Genomic DNA, 23,815 nt, shown 5'->3' on the forward strand with positions numbered 1-23,815 from the left:
ATGAACCACCACATAAGTAGTACACCGTAACAGTAGTCACATCCAAGACGATTTGCCTATCTGGAGTTGTGCTTTGGCCTGTCAAACCAGACCTTAATGGCTCCGAGGTTCAGAAAGTCTGCAGCTTCAGTGAAACTGCATTCTGTGTGCTTGGGTCGGTCATCATTGGGTCCAAATTCCATTTGGACTGTTGGGATCACCAATGTAGTTGCACTAGGCACACAGCGAGTGAAAAAAACCACACAGAGTCGAACCAACAGACTTTAATAGAACTCTCGCACATATTTAAATCCCTTGGAACCCACTGATGCTTGTGACTCCTGGGGCCTTTATGACATCAGCCACCAGGCTGAGTCAGATCTGCCGCGGACTTGCCCGTGATTCCATTTGCCAGTTCGCCTGTTGCGTGGGCGAGCCGCCACAGCATCATAATATTTGGGACAGAACAATGGTATATATATTAAAGTGGTTCTGTTTAATACTTTGTGGTTTATCCCTTGTATGTAATGACTGCTTGAAGTCTCTGATTCATAGACATCACCAGGTGCTGAGTATCTTCTCTGTAATGCTCTGCCTTGCCTTTACTGCAGCCACTTAGCTCCTGTTGATTTGGGGTTTTTCCCCTTAAGGTTTCTCTTCAGCACAAGGAAGGCATGCTCAATTGTATTTAGATCAGGTGATTGACTTGGCCATTCAAGAATTTTATAGTTTTTAGTTTTGAGAAACTCCTGTGTGTCTCCAATATGTTTGAGATCATTGTCTTGCTGTAGGACGAACTGCCATCCAATGAGTTTGAAGGTATTTGCTTGAACTTGAGCAGGTAAGATGTTTCTTTCTTTTTCAACCTTTTTAATTAACATTTCATAATATACACAACATAAGGAGAATAGAAATAACCTAATTAAAATGGTATGTCCAAATCTATGTTGTATAAGCATCATATATAAATTCTAGAGTGAAAATGTGACATATTAGAAATAATTCTCCTAACAAAAAATAAACAGAGATAAAGAAATAATTATATAAAAACAACTAATCTACAAAAAAAGTAAGATGCTTCTATACACCTCAAAATTCACTGTGCTACTGCCATCAGCATTTACATCATTAATGAAGATAAGTGTGCCAGTTCCTGTGGCAGCTATACAAGCCCAGGCCATAACACCCCCACCATCATCTTTCACAAATGAGGTGGTATGCTTTGAATCTTGAGCAGTTCCTTTACACCTTCACACATTGCTCTTGCCATAACTCTGATATAGGTTAATCTTTGTCTCATCTGTCAACAGGACCTTTATCCAGAATTCTGCAGGCTATACTTGGCAAACTGTAATCTGGCCATCCTTTTTTCTGTGGCTAACTAGTGATTTGCATCTTCCAGTGTAGCCTCTGTACTTCTGTTCATTAAGTTTCTGCGGACAGTAGTCATTGATAATTCCACACCTGCTTCCTGAAAAGTGTTTCTGATCTGTCACACAGGCGTTTGGGGATTTTTCTCATTATGATGAGAATTCTTCTGTAATCAGCAGTAGAAGTTTTCCTTGGCTTATAACTTCCCTTTGTGATTAATGAGCTCACTGGTATGCTCTTTCTTCTTAATGCTGTTCCAAACTATTTTTTTTGGTAATCATAAGGTTTGGACAATGTCTCTTACTGTTTTATTCTTGTTTTTAAGCCTCATAATGATTTATTTGATTTTCTTTGGCTCAACTCTGGCCCTAATGTTGAAAATAGCAACTACAGACTCCAAATGTGATCAAAAGCTTAGAAGTAAGCCTAGCTCTCTTATACCTGCACCAATGTAGCAATGAAACATATCTCAGTACTCACAAACACCTGTGAAGCCAAATGCCCCAAACATTTTGGCATCCTAAAATAGGGGAACTATGTATAAAACTGCTGTAATTTCTACATAATCAAACCAAAATTTATACAAATAACCTTGAATAAAATCTGGAATGTGCACTTTCATCACATATGAATTGTTTTATTACGAATTTAAAACTGTGGAGCACATGGGCAAATAAAGGAAAAAAATGTATTTGTCCCAAATATTATGGAGGGTACTGTACAGTAGATGTCAACAAAATATAGCAGTATTCATATCCTTTTTGCAGATATACTTCTTATGGAGGTAGCTGGTTGGTTGGTGGGGTGTAGTATGATGTTTTCCAACCATGTAAACATGTTTGTGAGGTTTATTGTAAACTTAAACAAGATCTACCATTCTGCAATGTATTCATATGTTAGTTTTCAGCTCCTGTTACTTTTGCAGCTATTATTCTGCTTTGTGTAGCTTAACTGGAATGTAATTTGATTGTCATATCTTTCTGTACAACAAACTATATGTACACACACATTTCTCTTTTAAATTTGATAATGTTAGAACAATTATTTTTGTTATACTTTATTGACTGGTGAAACAGCATTGATTACCCACCATTGATTACCCACTTCTAATTGCTACAGATAAATTTCTGGAAGACTTGGTGGGGAGGGATGTGGGTCAGGAAAACAAGCCAGAAAACTACAGGCAAGTAAGCCTGATGTAAAGTTGCTGGAGGCAATTTGTAATTGACACCAAAATTGGTGGTCTAGTGGATAATGAAGAATATCATCTTAATTTTACAACAGAATTTCAATCTGTTGGGGAGGTGTGCCAAGAAATGACAAAGAGAATTTAACTCTGACAAATATGAGGTGTTGCACTTTGGTTGTCAAACCAGGATGGGACTTGGCAGAGCCCTGAAGAATGCTGTCAGAGAGACCTAGGGGTACAAATGCATCATTCTGTGAATGTGGCCACTTGGGTTGTGACACACTTGCCTTCTTTGGACAAGGTAATGTATTGGGTACAAAACTGCACCATTTCTGAATTAATCTATTCCTGGATGACTGTGTGCAGTTCTGGTTGCCTAGTCATTAAGTTGGAAAGGGTGCAGAAGAAATTCACATCACATCACACCACAAAGCACTGTTTGGCTCTGATGCTTCTTGGATGTGAGGCTTACTGATTCTTTCTCCTCAGACGCTGCCTCAGATATTTACAGCAGGATCTATTTTTTATTCCAGAATTCCAGCTGTTTTTGAAGTCCCCCCCCACCGTTACAATGTGCCGATAAACGACATTTCCTTTAGTACGAGCAGATAGGAATTTGAAATTATAAACAAACGAAACGCTAATTAATTGGCAGTTGGATTCGATTTCATCACTTGACGTACAGCTCCAGTACCAATGTAGCAAAATAAATAATTTCCTTTTGTATTAGAGTCACCTGTTCTGGTATATAGCACTCAGGTGAAAAATGTACCTTCATTCGCCCGGTCTTTTTTTTATTTCTGAGAAGACGTAATTTTCAGGACAACGCTGCTTTTTACATGGTTCAGTGATAGGAAACAAGAGCGTGCAAGAAACATCATATCCAAACTTTAATAATCACTGCAATTTGATTTATTCTCATGAATTGTCTGCGAATTTCGATTACGTGGGGGTGCAAAATGATTCAAGAACTTTCGAAGAAATGTAAAGGAGTTTGAGGGCAGAAGCAAAACTCTTATGTTTAAGGTTGCTGTATTTGGCACTAACTTCCAACAGGGCATCTCAATGTTTAATATAAATACAATATTTGAACGAGCAGGCCAACAGGAAATTTCTCGCCAGCCCGAACATAGGAAATGTATCAGAGGTGGAATTCTTACGCGGGTTTAGCCTGCTTTTCCCTAGCCACCTTCGAAGTTCGACGGTTTACTATTAAAAGAGAAAAACACAATAAAGGGCAAAGTAGAATCGAATAGAACAAAACTACTGAACTCCTTAACACGTGGACGTGAGAAACTCCCGCGGGTCACTGCTGTATTAGCAGGGGGAATCCGGGAGTGGTGCATTGCCCTTCGCGACAGGTCTCTTCCATGGTTGTTCTTTCACTGGTTGATGAATTGCAGCCAATCGAAATTCTCGCGAGTGCTGCTTGTCCGGAGGTGGATGAGAAGACTGACCACACCACAGAGCAACAGCCTGCACACAATCCAATTTTTTTTACCTTCCTTCTCAATGAAAATAATGCAGCAATTTGCGTTTTGGAATTAAAAGGTGGCGACATGAAAAGAAAAACAGGGGCATCAACGGGCAACCCTTTACCAAAATTCTCGTACAATGATGTCCACTGTAATTAAATAACAATTTACACAACCCCTACATGGCGGCTTCTAGGTTAAACCCTAAAAACCTGTGGCCCTTAAAACCCCGCCGATGACCGCATTCACCCTCCAAAAAAACTCATCAGAAATCAGCATCGCTTTCTCAAACACGTAACACTTCAGACTTATTTTTGCCGCCTTCGTTTTCTTTACTCCAATAATTGCTGAGAAATTCGAGCGAGAAGCCGGTTGCCTCGTCATGAACTATTGCGGTCGCTTTGATGATGTACCTCAGTTACTTCTAACAGCTCTAATATGCAGGAAGCAGCTGTGTCTGAATTGGCTCAGTACTCGAACACTGCGTGACAAACACCGACCATAGAGCGAAACGACTTGAAGGCGACATGGTAACACGGGGCTGTGCCCCCTTTTGCTACCATTTATTCAAAACTAAACTGAAAAGATACAATTCAATTTTTCTTACTACCCCTTGCCCCCTCCACTCTTTCATTGCGTCTAATACTCATGTTTATAACAAGGAACTTCATTCACTACAGCCTTTTGCAATTAATTTCGATTAAAAAATAACGTATTTTAAACGACATGGAAAAAAAAGCAGCAAGTCAGACAACAAAACTGGAGACTAGGTTAGACCCAGCAAAACGACAAGGGCAAATTTTGTATGGATGCAAATATGGAGCCAAGAAAATGATGGTAGAAAAATTACGTCGGCCCCAGGAAAAAAAATAAGCGTACGAAATAAAAATAAGGATAAACTAGTGAGAGAGAGGGGGGAAAAAATGAGAGGCGACCATAAAATAGATTGGTAATAATATAGGCTATCAATAAATCTATCGATTCAGTTATAATTGCAGGAATATGAGTAAATAACAGATTTTAAAATATGAATTCGTTTGCATCTGATATGAAAGCACAAACAGAGTTTGTGAAGGAATTTAATCGATGAAATGCCATTTAATAATCCTCACCAAACAAAACCAGAGGTGCCAGAAACATGCTTCAGATGTGGAGCAAGGAACCTGGTCCTTCATGCAGCCATGATCAAATATAACAAGGCAGCAGCATTAATGTATTTTTTTAAGACTGAAATGCAAATTATCACCCAAATTAGTTAGATATAGTTAAAGTAAAGGCACGGGAAAAACAACAGTATTATTGTTTTTGAAAATGTCAGGATTTGATCATTCGATCTTCGGTGATCGGTTCCACTTGCACGTTAATTCCGCTGTTAAAAGTCATCGCTTGAAATGTCAGAATAACGATTATGTTGTTTTTATTTTTGAAATTGACTGGAAAACGAAGAAACCAAATACAATAAAGCGAATTGGTTGTGTGGTGGCAAGTATATTGCTTCTTGCGGGAACATCGCTCTCTGTGCAGTATCAGAACTTTTTCGAAATGCGGCAGGTGCCTCCCAAAGCAACGCATAATCCAGGAATGAAAATGAAAGTTAGAATGGAAAAAAATCCAACTCGTGGTGACGCGAGGCTCAGTCTTAAATGTACTGATATCCCCAACGAGTTAATCTGTTGAGGGGCTTTCAGATTATTCGAACCCCAAATAAAACTTTAACGTGGGCGCGATCTTGGCGAATGCAATCATTAAGTGCGCATTTCGTTTTTATTGATGTCCAGTTGGTGATTTAAATGTCCCATCTTCCATTCGTCTTTCGCCAGTAATCTCTCCATTTAATTCATATTTGTAATTATTTTCGAATCATATTTTTGAAAAAATAATGGGCTTAGAGCGTCGTCTTTATTTTCAACCGACAAAGATAGTTCACAAACAAGCTCCTTGTTTTCCATTCGTAACCAGAAGCGGCTACATGATATCCCGCTTGGAGATCATAGGGAAAACCCTGTAATATTTCAGAAATACTGAACTTTTTTTCCAAAAGAGTTATCCTGTTTCTTTCGCTGCTTCTGGACGGTAAAAAGTAAATAGAAAGATTACAAGTTGGGCTGTAGCTCAATTGTAATAAATAATTGCTGAATCTCAATTGCGTAATCATCTGTCCATATTGCCTTAAGGTGATGCTAATATAGATAGTTATTATCTAGTTTAACTGAATTAGATAAAGATGAGCTCGACAGACCTTTTACTGAAGGAGAAGTTATAGAAGCATGTAATTGTTTACAAAATAATAAATGTCCAGGAGAAGATGGTTGTCCTGTGGAATTTGACAAAGAATTTAAAGATTTGATAATCCCTTTGTTTATACAGGTAATAGAATAAGTTTCTAATTCACGTGTTCTTCCAGATTTTTTTTTGACAGCTTTAATCACGGTTATTCCTTAAAAAAGGGAATAGTAAAGACCAATTTCATTGTTGAATGTTGATTATAAAATTATAGCAAAGATATGAGCAAATAGAATTAATAATTGTTTACCTGAATTAATAAATACAGATAAAACTGGGTTTGTTAAAAATAGACAATCCTCTGGAAAATGTAGCAAGACTATGTCTTGGGTAAACTTATACCTCTCATTTTGTTTGTTTTAGATTGGTCACAGTGTTTGAGCTACCAAAAGAAAATAGACACACACACCGAGAGCAGTTCAGATTATACAAATGTTTATTACAAATTCAAAAGCTGATTTCACACTACAATATGCAAGCCCTTCCCAACTATACTTATCAACTGGTCCCAACTGCCGAAGTGAGGCAATGACTGCACACTTGTAGTAGGTTGTCAGGGCGCCGGTAGCAGCTTCTCCACCTCCCCTGACCGGGAAGTTGGCTGGACTCCAGAAGTTCTTCTTCTTGCTGAGAGATGTTGCCACCTCTCGGAGAGTCTCAAACTTCAGTAGCAGGACCCTGGCTTATATTACCCAAAAACTGCTTACCCAAGCACCTATTTCCAGCACAGCAAGAAAGATAAACTAGCAAGCTAGTATGCTAGGCTTCTAACGAATAACATAATTTTCAGCTTATCACTTTCAATACAATGGTTTATTTTGCATCAAGGCTAGGCCTCTGACAGTCTGTGACCAAAACATGCAGGAAGATTAAATGTTCTTGGTACACAGATGTCCTTTCGTCAGATAACAGCATCTCTGGCCCCTTGGTGGAATTTAGCTTATGTCTGCTGATTCTAAAACACAAGCAGGTTCTCAGCCTTGCAGAACCCAGAGCTGCAAGTTTAAAAAAAACAGGTTAGAATCTTCCATTACAACTATTAAGTATAATTCATTTAGCACCAAAAAAAGGAAACTTGAGTGTAACAGTAGCATTAGATGCAGAAAAGGTTTTTGATAGATTGGAATACTTTTGTTTAAAGTTTTAAGTAAATTTAGTTTTGGATCTAATTTTATAAATTGGATTAAAGCACTTTATGAGATCTCTAACATTAAAGTAATAACTAATGGACAGATATCTCAATCATTTAATTTAACTAGATCAAGTAGGCAACGATGCCCTTTGACTCTGGCTTTGTTTGATTTGGCCATACAGCCTCTTGTGCAAATGATTCACACAGATGGACAGTTAAAAGATTTTAGGGTAAATCAAATGGAACATAGGATTAATTTATTTGCAGATGATGTTTTTGTATATTTGACTCAGCCACAGTTGTCCTTACCTAGACTCTATGAGCAATTGATAGAGTATGGAAGAATTTCTGGTTATAAAATTAATTGGGACAAAGATGAAGTTATGGCATTAGTACAAGGTGATTATATACAATGTCAAAGAGATAGTCAATTTGGATGGCCTAATGATGGGATTAAGTATTTAGGGATACGCATAGATAATGATTTGAAAAATTTATATGAACTAAACTATGTCCATTATTTAGGAAAATAAATGAAGATTTGATGGGTAAATTTACCTATAACTTAATTGGAAGGGTTAATTGTATTAAAATGAATATTTTTCAGAGAAGTTAATATTTGTTTCAAACTTTACCAATTTTTGTTTCCCCAAATTTTTTTCAGGGATTAAATTAAAAAAAAAGTTAGTAAATTTCTTTGGAAAGGTAAGGTAGCAAGAGTATCAATGGAAAAATTAACATGGAGATATGAACAAGGTGGATTACAACTTCCTGATTTAAGAATTATTACAAGGCAGCACAATTGAGGTTTCTTGCTTCATTATTCAGGAATATTAAATCAGCTTGGGTGGAAATGGAGTTAAATAAAATTGGAGAAGAAAAAGCTGATGAAATGGGAACCAAGGCTGACGACTACTGACAGAGATGCTCCATTTTTAAAAAAAGATATTTTATTTTTGATTTTCCATCATCAACAGGAGAGTACATCATTGGTTGTTACAGACCATGTAATTTTCATCCAGTGATTTATTTATCTATGACATCTCTCCCTCCCCCATTCCCATCCCACAACACTCCCCCCAAGAAAAAGAAAAGATAGACATGATACAAACCAAAAAAAGTCAGAAAAGGAAAGGAAAACAACAAAGAGAAAAAACAAAAGCTGAATGTGGCGTCAGCGTTTCCCATATGTGTCCATGGAGACAATGGGGCCATCCCCTTGTATAGGCACTTTTCTTAACCCATCTGTTAGTATTTCTTTGTTTACCTTTTTGCTGGGGAGTGGCTACAGCCATGCTCCCATATATTCCAGATATGGTTGCCATATTCCAACAAAGGTGCTGTGTCGGTTTCTAATGTTATAGGTATTTTTTCCATGGGAATATAGCTGTGCATCTTGGTAGCCAATTTGCTGATGAGAAGAGGGGAATCAGATTTCCAGGTCAATACTATACTTTTTTTTTGCTATGGCCAGGGATATAAATGTAAATTGAATTTGGAATTTGGTTAATCTGTAGCCTATATCCATAAGATTCCCTAGTAGATATTGTGTTGGGTCCGGCGGGAAGGTTACCTTAATTATTTTGGTTAATATGTTAACCAAATCTTGCCAGTATGGGGCTACCTTTATGCAGGACCAGGTTGCATGAAGGAATGTTCCTTGCTCCACTTCTGAAGCATGTTTCTGGCACCTCTGGTTTTGTTTTGTGAAATTTTTTGGGTGTGAGGTAGAGCTGGTGCAAACAATTGTACTGAACCATTCTATATCTAGAAGTAATGATTGTTGTGATGTTGTCCTTGCACCATCTGACCAACATCTTTTATCAATTGTGATTCCCAGGTCCAAATCCCATCTTTCCTTTGATCTATGTAGCTCTTGTTTTGGGCTTTCAGCTTGGAGTACTAAGTACATTCTTGATATAAGTTTTGGCGCATTTTCCTGTCGAAGCAACCTCTCAACCTCTCACTAGGGGCCATTGCAGGGCCTCAGGAATGATCTTAATTGAAGGAAACAGTGAAAGGTCCCAAAGGACAAACCGTATTTGCTCATTAGCTGTTCGAAGGACATGAGTTGTTTCCCTTTGTAGCAGTCTTTAATATACTGGATCCCCTGTCAGTGCCAAATCTCCAAAATTTTGTTGCCCTTGTTCATGGGCATCAATTAATTTTGAGTCAATGGTGCATTAGGTGAAATTTCCATTTGTTCCCCATGCTTTTGATAATTTCGTACCAAATTTTGGTTAGATGTTTCAGTACGGGATTGATTTTTTTTTGTTATTGATTTGGGGTCCCATTTGTATATGAAATCTTTCACCATCTCCTCCCCCATTGCATATAATCCCGTTTTGCACCCAGACAGGTATCTCCCTCTCTTCAAAGAAGGATGTGAGGAACCTCGACTGGGCTGCTAGATAATTTTTTTTAAATCAGGCAAATTTAACCATCCCAGGCTATAATCCCATGTCAATCTCTTTAAGGCTATTCTGGGTACTTTCTCATTCCAAATACATTTCCTTATGTTGCCATTCAGTGTTTTAAAAAAAGATTGTGGGAGTGGAACTGGCAATGATTGGAAGAGGTATTGAAGATCTGGCTTCACCTTCACCTTTATGCAGTTGACCTTTCCCATTAGAGTAATGGGCAGCTCCCTCCACCTCGTTCGATTTCCTGATCTTCTCAAGCACGGGGTATAATTACGTTTATATAAGTTTCCCAATGGTTATCAATCTTTATTTTTAGGTACTCTATTGCTCCTGTCTGCCAATTGAAGTTACTTTTTTTTGGTATTCTTCATAATTAAATTTATTCAGTGGCATAATATTACTTTTCTCTATATTGGCCTTGTAGCCTGATATTGTGCCATAGTCCTCTAGTGCGGCAAGCAGCTTTGGCAAGGACTCAGCCAGGTCTGTCAAGTACAACAGTACATCATCTGCCATTAAATTTATTTTGTGCTCATATTAAGTATAATTTGAGTCCCTTTATCAATGGATCTTTTCTAATAGTCTCTGCCAATGGTTCAATTGCTAGGACAAACAGCCCTAGCAACAGGGGCTAAGGGGAAATGTTGGTGATGTTTGCCTATTTGTACTGACTTTTGCCCATGGTTTGTCGTACAATGTTTTTACCCGGTTGACAAATGCTTGTCCCACTCTGAATTTTTCCAGAACTGGAAAGAAAGGGCCATTCTAGCCGATCAAAGACTTTTCTGCATCCAGTGAGACTACTTTGCTTAGATCTTGCTTTGTTTGCACCAAATGAATAATGTTGAGCAGTCTATTAAAATTATTGGCTGAGTGCCTTTTCCTGATAAAGCTCACTTGGTCCGGGTTTATCAGTTTATGGAGATATTGACCAAACCTGTTGGCCAGTGTCTTTGCTATTATTTTGTAGTCTGTATTTAGTAGTGATATGGGTCTGTATGAAGATGGCTTTGTTGGGTCCTTGTTTTTTTTGGGTATCACCACATCAATGGCTGTTGAGAAAGACTCTTGGAGAGTTTGCGACTCCACGGCCTGGTCAACTACCCCCATTAATAGTGGTACTAGTGAGTCTTTAAATTCTTTATAGAACTCAGGGGGGAAACCGTCCTCTCTCAGAGATTTATTTGTATGTAAGGTTCCCAGGGCCTATTCAATTTTCTCCTTAGAGAGTGGGGCATCTAATTCCATCTGGTCTTCTTGAACCAGACTTGGCAGCTCAATCCTTGCCAGAAACTCCTCAATTTTATCCATATCTCTTGGCACCTTGGATTTATATAATTTTTCATAAGATTTAAAGGTGTCATTAATTTCTTTCTGGTTGTGTGTTATAGAGTCCAGCCTGGACTGAATTGCATTAATTATCCATTGGGTTTCCTTTGCTCTCAGTTGCTATGCCATATTTTGTGGGGTTTTTTCACCTAGTATTAAATTTAAGTTTCTTGTTTTCCAAATCCCAATACCTCTCATGCAATCCCGAATTTTGGTATTCTTTTTCTAATTTTGTGATCTCCTATTCCAGTGTCTCTCACTCCCTTAGGTGTTTTCTTTTGATACTATTGGTGTATGAAATTATCTGCCCTCTTAGGTGGGCCTTTAGTGTATCCCATACTAAAATCTTGCCTCTTATAAAGGAGCAGAAGTCTGGATTTCTCAACAATGTAGCATTAAAACACCATCTATATGCATTTGCCTGCTTTTCAGGCATTGTTATCAGTAAAGTTAACAGTGAGTGATCTGATACTAGTCTTGCTAAGTATTCCGATTCAAGGACTCTGTTCTCCAATGGGCAGACATCAAAAAATAGTCAGTTCTAGTGTAGGAATCATGAGGTTTTGAATAAAAGGAATAGTCCCTGGCCTGTGGGTTCCTCTGTCTCCATATGTCTATCAAATTTAATTATTTCATGAAGGCCAGAGTTGTTTTTGCCACTTTGGACCTTACCAGTGTTTTTGTTGTCTTATCAAGCATGGGGTCCAGGCAAAAATTCAGGACTCCACCCATCAATGTATTCTGCCTTCCCTCTGCCACCCTCAGGAAGACATTTTCCATAAACTGCTCATCATCAAAGTTTGGCACATAAAGGTTTAGTAGTGTCCATGGTTCTGAATATAGTTGGCAATGCACCATTACAAATCACCTAGCCGGGTCTGTAACCTCACCGCTCACCACTACCGGTATCCTTTTGTGTATTAAAATGGCTACCCCTCTAGCTTTGGAACCAAAGGAGGAGGAGAACACCTGCTCCACCCATTCCCTTTTAAGTTATCATGTTCCTTTTTCATTAAATGCATTTCCTGTAAAAATATTATATCTGCTTTTAGTTTTTTTTTATTTAAATTTTTTATTTTTCACACCATAAATCACAATAGCCATGATATACACTTTTTCTTTTCCACACATTTACAGTGACTTTTTCTCCCTCCCCCCTCCCTCCTCCCAAGCCACCCCCCCACCCCCCCCCCTCATCCATTTTAGGTATACAATCTAGGTTGCATTAATTCAGTTAGACAATGTTGTCATTCAACAAAAATACACCAGAAATTCTACTGAGTCCATTCTTTTCTTTTCTTCTCCTTCCATCAACTTAGGTAATGTTTGTTCCCGGTAGGTTTTCGCTATTGTATTTAATGTAAGGCTCCCATACTTGTTCGAATATTTCAATATTATTTCTTAAACTATATGTTATTTTTTCTAATGGAATACATTTATTCATTTCTATATACCATTGTTGTATTTTCAAATTATCTTCCAATTTCCAGGTTGACATAATACATTTTTTTGCTACGGCTAGGGCTATCTTGACAAATCTTTTTTGTGCATCTTCCAAATCAATTCCAAATTCTTTATTTTTCATGTTACTTAGGAGAAAGATCTCTGGATTCTTTGGTATATTGTTTTCTGTTATTTTATTTAATATCTGATTGAGATCATCCCAAAATTTTTCTACTCTCTCACATGTCCAGATTGCATGAATTGTTGTTCCCCTTTCTTTTTTACATCGAAAACATCTATCAGATACTGTTGGGTCCCATTTATTTAACTTTTGCGGTGTAATGTATAGTCTGTGTAACCAATTATATTGTATCATACGCAGCCTCGTATTTATTGTATTTCTCATCGTTCCAGAGCATAACTTCTCCCATGTTTCCCTTTTTATCTTTATATTTAAATCTTGTTCCCATTTTTGTTTAGTTTTACCATTTGTTTCCTCATTTTCCTTTTCTTGCAGTTTAATATACATATTTTTTATAAATCTTTTGATTAACATTGTATCTGTAATCACATATTCAAGGTTACTTCCCTCTGGTAAACTCAAGTTGCTTCCTAATTTATCTTTCAAGTAGGATCTCAGTTGGTAATATGCCAGCGCTGTATCTCCAGTTATATTGTACTTATCTCTCATTTGTTCAAAGGATAAGAATCTACTTCCTGAAAAACAATTTTCTATTCTTTTAATCCCTTTTTTTTCCCATTTTCTAAAGGCAAGGTTGTCTATTGTAAAAGGGAGTAGCTTATTTTGCGTCAATATTAGTTTTGGTATTTGGTAATTTATTTTATTTCTTTCTACATGAATCTTCTTCCATATATTGAGGAGATGGTGTAATACTGGAGAAGTTCTATGTTGTACCAATTTTTCGTCCCATTTATATAATATGTGTTCAGGTATCTTTTCCCCTATTTTATCTAATTCTAGTCTCGTCCAGTCTGGTTTTTCCCTTGTTTGATAAAAATCTGATAGGTACCTTAATTGTGCGGCTCTATAATAATTTTTGAAGTTTGGCAATTGTAAGCCTCCTTGTTTATACCATTCTGTTAATTTATCTAGTGCTATCCTCGGTTTCCCCCCTCTCCATAAAAATCTCCTTATTATTTTCTTTAACTCTTTGAAGAATTTTTCTGTCAGTTGTATTGGCAATGCCTGAAATAAGTATAGTATCCTTGGAAAAATGTTCATTTTAATACAGTTTATCCTTCCTATCAGTGTTAGTGGTAGCTCTTTCCAATGCTCTAAATCGTCCTGTAATTTTTTCATTAGTGGATTGTAATTGAGTTTATATAATTGGCCTAGATTTTTGTTTATTTGCACACCTAGGTATCTTATTGCCTGCGTTTGCCATCTGAATGGGGATTCCTCCTTAAATTTTGAGAAATCCGCGTTATTCATAGGCATTGCTTCACTTTTATTTACGTTTATCTTGTATCCCGACACTTCTCCATATTCCTTCAATTTCTTATATAGTTCTTTTATTGATAGTTCTGGTTCTGTTAAGTACACTATCACATCATCCGCAAACAGACTGATTTTATATTCCCTGTCTTTTATTTTTATTCCTTTTATATTATTATCTCTTCTTATCGATTCTGCTAGTGGTTCTATAGCTAGCGCAAACAATAATGGTGATAGTGGGCATCCCTGCCGCGTTGACCTGCTTAAGTTAAATTGCTTTGATACATGTCCATTTACTGTCACTTTCGCTAACGGTCCCTCATATAATGCTTTAATCCAATTAATAAACTTCTCCGGTAAACTGAATTTTTGCAATACTTTGAACAAGTAATTCCATTCTACTCTGTCGAAGGCCTTCTCTGCGTCTAAAGCAACTGCTACTGCCGGTGCTTTATTTCCTTCTACTGCATGAATTAAGTTAATAAATTTACAAATATTGTCTGTTGTGCGTCTTTTTTTGATAAATCCAGTTTGGTCTAAATTTACCATTTTCGGTACCTGTTCTGCTAATCTGTTCGCTAATAGTTTAGCTATTATCTTATAATCTGTGTTTAGCAGAGATATTGGTCTATATGACGCTGGTGAGAGTGGATCTTTCCCTTGTTTTAGTATCACTGTAATTATTGCTGTTTTACATGAATCTGGTAAGTTTTGTGTCTCATCAATCTGGTTGATTACATCCAGGAGGGGCGGTATTATTAGGTCTTTAAATGTTTTGTAGAATTCTATTGGGAGTCCATCCTCTCCTGGTGTCTTATTATTTGGTAAATTTTTTATTATCTCTTGTATTTCTACTGTTCCAAATGGTTCTGTTAATTTATTTTGTTCCTCTATTTGTAGTTTTGGTAGTTCAATTTTAGTCAAAAATTCATCTATTTTCCCTTCTTTCCCTTCGTTTTCGGTTCGGTATAATTGTTCATAGAATTCTCTGAAGTTTTCCTTAATTTCTTTTGGATTATATGTAATTTGTTTGTCTTTTTTCCTTGTTGCCAATACCATTTTCTTAGTTTGCTCTGTCTTAAGCTGCCATGCTAAGATTTTGTGTGTTTTTTCACCTAGTTCATAATATTTCTGTTTTGTCTTCATTATATTCTTCTCCACCTTATATGTTTGTAATGTTTCATATTTTATTTTTTTATCCGCCAATTCTCTTCTTTTGGTTGTATCTTCCTTTATTGCTAATTTTTTTTCTATGTTTATTATTTCCCTTTCCAACTGCTCTGTTTCCTGATTATAGTCCTTCTTCATCTTGGTTGCATAACTTATTATTTGCCCTCTAATGAATGCTTTCATTGCGTCCCATAGTATAAACTTATCTTCCACTGATTCCGTATTTACTTCAAAGTACATTTTTAATTGTTTTTCAATAAATTCTCTAAAATCCTGTCTTTTAAGTAGCATGGGGTTTAATCTCCATCTATACATTCTTGGAGGGATGTCCTCTAGCTCTATTGCCAATAACAGGGGTGAGTGGTCCGATAATAGTCTAGCTTTATATTCCGTTTTTCTAACTCTCCCTTGAATGTGGGCTGATAACAGGAATAGGTCTATCCTTGAGTATGTTTTATGTCTAGTCGAGTAGTATGAGTATTCCTTTTCTTTTGGGTTTTGTTTCCTCCATATGTCCACAAGTTTCATTTCTTGCATTGATTTAATTATAAATTTGGTTACTTTGTTCTTCCTGTTAATTTTTTTCCCCGTTTTATCCATATTTGGATCCAAATTCAGATTGAAATCCCCTCCTATTAGTATGTTCCCTTGCGTATTAGCTACCTTCAAAAAGATATCTTGCATAAACTTTTGATCTTCTTCGTTAGGTGAATATATATTAAGTAGATTCCAAAGCTCTGAATATATCTGACATTTTATCATAACATATCTCCCTGCTGGATCTATTATTTCCTCTTCTATTTTAAATGGCACATTTTTGCTAATTAATATAGCCACTCCTCTTGCTTTTGAATTATACGATGCTGCTGTTACATGTCCTACCCAATCTCTCTTTAATTTCTTGTGCTCCAATTCAGTTAAGTGTGTTTCTTGGACAAATGCTATATCTATTTTTTCCTTTTTCAGTAAATTTAGTAGTTTCTTCCTTTTAATTTGGTTATGTATTCCATTAATATTTAGAGTCATATAGTTCAGCGTAGCCATTTCATATTTTGTTTATCTTCTCTTTCCGTTTTTCCATCATTACCTTTCCTCCTTTTCCATTTCTGTTTTCTTATTTTCAACTCTTTACCAGACAACATTCCTACAACATCCAACATTTTCCTTATTCTCCTATTTCTATCTTCTTTATCCCCAATCTCCCCTTCCCCTCCTGAGTTGCCCTTTATCCCTTGTCGGACAACCACATCTCCCCTCTCCATTTGGATTTGCGAATCCACTCGCAAGCGTCAAATGATTTTGCAGTGACCGCTCTTTTCCCCCACCCAGCCCCCCCCAGAAAAGATTTCGCTTTTTATATGTCACAAAGGTCACTCTTTTAATTCCCTCCTTATTCTCTCTATTCCATTACCTTCCCTTATTAATTCTTGTCTATACTCTCTATGTTTTCCTCTAATTACAGATACTTTCACATATGCCCATTGTCTCTATTCACTCTTATACCTCTTTACCCGCATACATATCAATCGTGGTCATTTTTACCCTCCTTACCCGTCTTCATCCCTCAGTCTATTTTTGTCTTTACCCACATACATATCAATCGTGATCATTTTTGCTCTCATTACCCGTCTTCATCCCTCAGTCTATTTTTGTAATTGTTCTGCAAATTTTCGTGCTTCTTCTGGATCCGAGAATAGTCTGTTTTGTTGTCCTGGAATAAATATTTTCAATACCGCAGGATGCTTCAGTGTAAATTTATATCCTTTCTTCCATAAAATCGCTTTTGCTGTATTGAACTCTTTTCTCTTCTTTAGGAGTTCAAAGCTTATATCTGGATAAATGAAGATTTTTTGCCCTTTATACTCCAGTGGTTTGTTGCCCTCTCTTACTTTTTCCATTGTCTTCTCCAGTACCTTTTCTCTTGTAGTATATCTTAGGAATTTTACTACAATAGATCTTGGTTTTTGTTGTGGTTGTGGTTTAGGGGCCAATGCTCTATGTGCCCTTTCTATTTCCATTTCTTGCTGTAGTTCTGGACATCCTAGGGCCTTAGGGATCCATTCTTTTATAAACTCCCTCATATTCTTGCCTTCTTCGTCTTCCTTAAGGCCTACTATCTTTATGTTATTTCTTCTGTTATAATTTTCCATTATATCTATTTTTTGGGCTAGTAATTCTTGTGTCTCTTTAGTTTTTTTATTAGATTCCTCCAATTTCTTTTTTAAGTCTTCTACCTCCATTTCTGCTGCTATTGCCCGTTCTTCCATCTTGTCCATTTTTTTCCCCATTTCTGTTAAGGTCATATCCATTTTATTTATTTTCTCTTCTGTGTTGTTTATTCTTCTTCTTAAATCATTGAATTCCTGTGTTTGCCATTCTTTAAATGACTCCATGTATCCTCTAACAAGAGCAAGTATATCCTTTACCTTGCCTTTCCCTTTATCTATTTCACTGTATTCTTCCTCTTCTTCTTCCTCTAGGTTGGCCATCTGTTGTTTCTTTGCTGCCCTTTCCTCCTCTTCTTTCTTGTTTCCATTGTCTTCTGTGGTCTCTTCTTGCTGCAGGTGTTCTGCAGCTGTCGTTGCCGGCTGTGGAGATCGACTCCCCAGCTGGTCCCCCCTCCCGTCGGTGTGTTTTTTTTCATGCGCTGTTGCGCACTTTTACTCGGCTCTGTGAGCCATTGTTGTAGTTCTTTTTCTACCGACCTGAGGTAGTGGGGTCTTCTCTCCACAGCGGGCCTCTTCGGACAGGTAAGGCCTTCACCTTTTTCCTCCGTTGTCTTCTCTTCCTCTCTTCTTTCCGTTGATTTTGATTTTTCTCCTTTTGTCTCCATCTTTCCTCCTTTATACTCACTTTTCTTTAACTTGTATTTCTGTGCCTTTGTATTTTCTCTTGTTTTTCCCGACTTTTCTGGAGAGGGCTGGAGTTCACCGTCCGGCCACTACTCCATCACGTGACTCCTCCTGCTTTTAGTTTTTTAAGGTGAGCCAGGACCCTCTTCCTTTTTATGGGGCTGTGTAGGCCATTCACATCAATATAGATAAGTTTGATAGCCTTATTCATTTGTGTTTCTATATCTTATCATTTAATCTTCACAGCACCCTTGTTTGTTAGTCAAGAGCGACACCCTCCTCGTGCCTCTTCGTCATTCACGGATCTTCGTGCCGATGTCCACAACAGCCAGAAAGAAAGAAAAAAGATTGAAGATAAACAAATGCATAGCATAATCCCCCCCACCCCCCGCCTTCCCACAAACTAAACTAGATTTTAAAAAAAACCCTGATTATCAAAGTTAGCAAAGAAAACATTCAAAGTAATCTCAACTTCTGTTTTGGCGCTGCTCCTCTTTACTTCTGCGCCATTTCCCCTCTTACTACGTCTTCTCGTGTGCCACCTTTTTTGCTCAATCTACACTGCAGCCTTGCACAGTCTCTTCTGCCTCAAGCTCCCATTATTTTTCCCACTTAGAAATTTTTTAAACAAGGAAAAATAAAAAGATATATTTCCCCATTCCCCCCAACCAGTTACTGAACTCTGTGAAACCCCAGTTGTTTTGTTCATTTATGTCCACAATCATTTTAAATGTCTTTGTAAGTCAATAGTTGTAAAACTGTAGTGGCTGTAGTGATTCCCCATTGTCTTGTGGTTTCTAGACCTTTCGTCTATAGTTTTTTTTAAAGGACTCAGTTTAGCCTGTGTTTTGCAGACCTACACATTTTCTGGTAGCTCCCATGCACATCGCAAGCTTCCCATGGCTCCTTAAAATGCTTCCTTTCCCCTCTAGGCAGCACGGCCTTTAAAGTAGCCAAGAACAATATTGCAGATTCGACATTTTTTTCTCTCAATATTTTCTTGGCCTGGTTGAACTCTTTTCTTTGTCTTAGCAGCACAAAGCTTAGGTCAAGAAAGAACATCAGTCTTCTCCCATGGAATTCCAGTGACTCTCCTGTCTCCCTTGCCTTGGTCATCGCTGCCCTTACCACTGTTTCCCAGTCTTGGCTACTGATGATCCATATCAGAACTGGTCTCAGTCGTTGATTTAGGGTGGGGCAGGGACTGTCTGTCCGATGGGCCCTTTCTATGGTTAGAGGATCTCTGAATCGTTCTCTCCCTAACAGCTCGGGGATTCATTGCTGGAAGAACTTGACAAAGTCCTTCCCCTTCTCCCCCTCTTTCGGGCCCAACAGTCTCATGTTGTTACGCCAATTATAATTTTCTAAGTCTTCCAACATCTATCAGTTGCTTTTTCTCGACGATCCATGCATCATTTGTGTTCTCCAGTTTTTCTTGCCTGTCCTGGACATCCTCCATCTTGTCTTCTAGTGTCCCAACTTGATTCGTCAGGGTCCCAATTGAAGCTTGCAGGTTGAATAGGCCTTTGGAGATTTCTTTCAACCTGTTGTCCAATCGCTGTTCCAGACCACCGATCTGGGTCACCAGTGTCCATATCAATGTTAGGATATCTTTGTCGGGTGAACCCGATGTCGCAGGCTTTGCCGTCGCACCTTCTGCGCTAGGCCCCATAATTAGTGCGGGAGTCTGTAGATCGCCAGTGTCGAGTGAATTTTCATTCGATGTTTTTGGCTGGTCCCACTCCTCAGTCGCCTACCTCCTGCTCTTCTTGACCATGTTGCCTCAGTGTGGGTAAATTAAAATTTTTTATTTGATCCAATTTTCTCTGTTTTGAAGATTTTTAATGGGAGTTCTTTATGGCACATCCTCTCAGCTTCACAGTATTACGTGACTCCCCAAGATGCTCCATTATTGAAACATTTCATTAATATTTGGAATAAAATTAATTTAGAAAATAATGGTGGCTCCGTCACCAAAAATGCCATTAGTTAATCCTCTTATAACTTTCTCCAAAGATAATTCACTTTTAAATATATGGTATCATAAAGGAATTTATAAAATAGGGGACTGTTATGAGAGTGGTCAATTGATGACATTTGTTCATTTGAGAGCTAGATATGACATTCCCCATATTACTCCTTTTTGTTATTTTCAATTGAGAGCCTATTGAGAGATAAATTAGGACCAGAAATTATATTAATGAATTGTACTGATTTAGAAAAAAATGGTTAATAATGGAATTGTTAAGAAATTTATTTCATTAGTATATTTGAAATTGCAGGAGAAAATGTCTAAACTAGATTTATTTAGGTCAAAGGAAAGATGGGAGCATGATTTAAATATACCAATAGATCAACTGACATGATAAAATTTGTGAAAGGATATTACGATTAAAACAATTAAGTTAAGATACAGGTTCCTTCAATATAAATTTTCACATCAATTATATTTTACACCTCAAAAGTTGAATAAACGGAAATCAGATATTTCAGACCGATATTTTAGATGTGGTGATGAAATTGGAACTATTTTATATTCCACTTGGTCTTGTTCAAAAGTCAAACCATTTTGGATTTCTATTAGTAATCCTGAATTATTTTTGATGGGAAATATTGGAAATATTATTCCTAAATTAGATTTATCAGATACTCAATTAAAATTTGTTAAATTAGCTCTGGTAATAGTGAGTAAGTATATTGCTGTTTCTTGGTAATCCAATGTTTTTTTAACATTAGAAAGATGGCAAATAGAAATTCAAAGCTGTATTCCATTAGAAAAAAAATTACATATAATTTGAGAGGTCAATATTCTACTTTTTTACAGATTTGGAGCCTGTATGTTCAAATATTAGGATTAAATTTATAAATAATTCCTTTGATTCCTCCGGTTCCATGAAGTTTTCCCTCAATTAACTATGTTTGTTTTGTAAAAATGTTTTTATGTGAGATCTTCAAGTGTTTCCAAGGGCAATCCAATTCAATATGTATATTTACTATATTAGTGTTTCTTCTTTACATATCTTTTTTTTGTAGTTTTAGTTTCTTTTCTTTGTAGGGGTTTTGGGGAGGGGGTGGGGGTGGGAGGGTGTTTTAGTTAGTTTTTTTTCCTTTTCTAGTTTTTTCTTTCTATATATAAATTTAACATATTTAATCATATTTTTATACAATATCTTGATATATGAAACTGTATTTTTGCATGTGCTTATTATAAATAAAATATTCAACATCTTATCCCAATGGAAATATAATTTTGGAGATATTCCCATTTGTTTTTTTCCATCTCTCCCCTCTATCTCTCCAACCTAAAACTAATTTGATTCTTCTATTTGCAGATCCTCAATAAAGATTAATGAATAAAGATGCTGCCTCATCTGCTGAGCTTTCACACTATTTTCTGTTTTTAATTTCAGACCTTATCTACAGCTTTTTGATTTTCAATCTAAAGCTAGAAGTGCTTTTCTTCTGCATTGCATTAAAAAAATGCTCATGTCTGTGTTTGCCTGACTGAATGAGCCTTTGAAGTTGCAAATGTCACAAAGGGGTATATTTAAGGTTAATGCTAAAAATAAAAAGGTGTTGTGTTTGATATATAAATACAACATTTTAGAATACATTATCTCAGATAGTATCTATGGAGAGGGAAAGGGTGTTCATGGTTCAGGGTGATGAGCCTGAAGATTTGGACTTGTCTTGGCAATTAATGTTTTTTAAAATTTTATTTATTAATCATGGTAAACTATACAATTAAAAATAGAGCTTAAGAAAAAAACAACACATACATGATATTTTTATGTAATACCCCCTACAACTCCCCACCCCCTACCCTAACCCACCCATCCCTCCCTACCCCTCTCTAAACTACCCACAAAAAAGAAGAAAAGAAAGAGAGGAGATCACATAACATAAACCTCTTCAGTCAGTTGTCATGGTTCGGAACAACACCATTAATGTGTGGAATAATTCAAACCCATATAATCCAAATGCGGGCTCCAAGTTTTAACAAAAAAAAAGAATAATTATTATGTAAATTATATGTCATTTTTTTCCAATGGAATAGGCAATTATTTAAATGATATATATTTCAGGCTAGAAGTAGTATCTGGGAGTTGGGGCTTGTGTTGATGTTGGAGGAGGAGAATACGTATTGAAGTTCACTCCTCTAGCTAAAGTCTCCTGCTGCATACAATTAAAATCATATTTTGTTTTGGGAAATAGTGATTTTGTTTATCATATTAAGAGCTTATCAAATGTTGATGCTTACCTGATTCATTTCCTCGTCATGTTTTCAGTGGCCACATTACACTCTTGATATTTGCTTAAAGTAAGAATTTTTCTATTGTAATCTCATGTTTTAAATTAGTATTTTCAACACATAGCAGAATAAAAATATAAAAAACAATTTCTAGTGTGACTTCTCTTTTTAATAAGCTTATTTGCCTCTGTCTTTAGCAACATGGATAAATAAAACACAAGTTCAAATGAAAGTTGTGGCACTTGTATGGATTAGCAACATTAGCTGTAATGCACTATACCTCCTCGCAGCTTGTTATTCATTTGATGTTCAGCTTACTGTGAATTTAAAGAGAAATTTTATGAAATGAGCTTTGCTATCAAGGTGGGCACTTGAGCTGCATATCACATCTCACAGAAGGTCATTTGATGCTTCATACCAATAGAAGCTCTTTGATAAAGCCATCTACTTAGTTGAATTGATAAATAAATAAAATGTGGAATTTAGAAGCTGGTATACATAATGAGCATAAAACACCTAGATTGCAATAAAAATCTATTTGATTCAGCATGATCTTCCATAGAACATAGAATAGTACAGTGCAGGATCAGGCACTCTGGCCCATCATGTCAGTGCTGACCATGGTGGCAAATTAAACTAACCCCATCTGCCTGCACATGATCTGTATCCTTATTTCTCTATCTGGTCATGCTTCTGTTTCAAAACCTCTCAATGTCACCATTGTATCTCTTTCTACCTCCCATGGCAATGCATTCCAGACACTTACCATGTATGTGTACCATACACTTTATATGAAAAAACTTGTCATGCACACTTCCTTTAAACTTTCCCTCCTCACCTGAAACCTCTACCCTCTAGGATTTGACCTTTCCATCCTGTGAAAAAGACTCTATATACCCTATCTATGACTCATCATTTTAGATACTTCTGTCAGGTAGCTCCTCAACTTCAGTGGGAGAAAAAAATCATTGTTTCAGGTCAGGGCCTGAAATGTGGATAATTCAAGATCTAAAATGTGGATAATTCTCTTTTTCCTACTGACATTGCTCAACTTGCTGAATTTCTCCAGCAGGTTGTATTTTGATCCAGATTCCAGCATCTGAAGTCTTTTGTGTCTCCTGTGAATAATCCATTGAAATAAACCCTCACCAGCTCATGCTCTTTGGTTAATACCTTGTATTGAATCCTAAAGTAATTACAGCACAGACAAAACTATTCAATCCATTGAATCTGCATTGAGTCTCGTTTTGACATGTCAAGTAGTTGTACTGTTTGATTTTAATCACTATAGCTCTGCAAATCATCCTCCTTCAATTCTACATACAAGCTGTTTTTGAAGGTGCTGATTGACTCCATTTCCACCACCCTTGCTACCAGTGAGCTACAAATCAAAACCACTTTCTGCATAAAAAGGGTTTCCCCACAACTCCTCTAACTATTTTGCTCATCACGTTGTATCTG

The 23,815-nt window shown here is 36.8% G+C and overlaps 1 long non-coding RNA gene across 16 annotated transcripts in view; it reads left to right on the plus strand.

Annotated features, from left to right (window-relative positions):
* LOC138738794 (uncharacterized) overlaps nucleotides 1–23,815 on the plus strand; it is a 321,374-nt gene that overhangs the window by 103,704 nt on the left and 193,855 nt on the right. For 6 of the 16 annotated variants that reach the window (XR_011341758.1, XR_011341761.1, XR_011341749.1 and 3 more), the window contains exon 4: nucleotides 771–820. The exons of the other annotated variants lie outside the window; for them this stretch is intronic. This is a non-coding gene — a long non-coding RNA (uncharacterized lncRNA). The remainder of the gene's footprint in view (nucleotides 1–770; nucleotides 821–23,815) is intronic. 16 annotated transcript variants of the gene reach the window in all.

This window comes from Narcine bancroftii, chromosome 7 (genome assembly GCF_036971445.1).
Source record: "Narcine bancroftii isolate sNarBan1 chromosome 7, sNarBan1.hap1, whole genome shotgun sequence".
In the NCBI taxonomy this organism is placed as follows: domain Eukaryota; kingdom Metazoa; phylum Chordata; class Chondrichthyes; order Torpediniformes; family Narcinidae; genus Narcine; species Narcine bancroftii.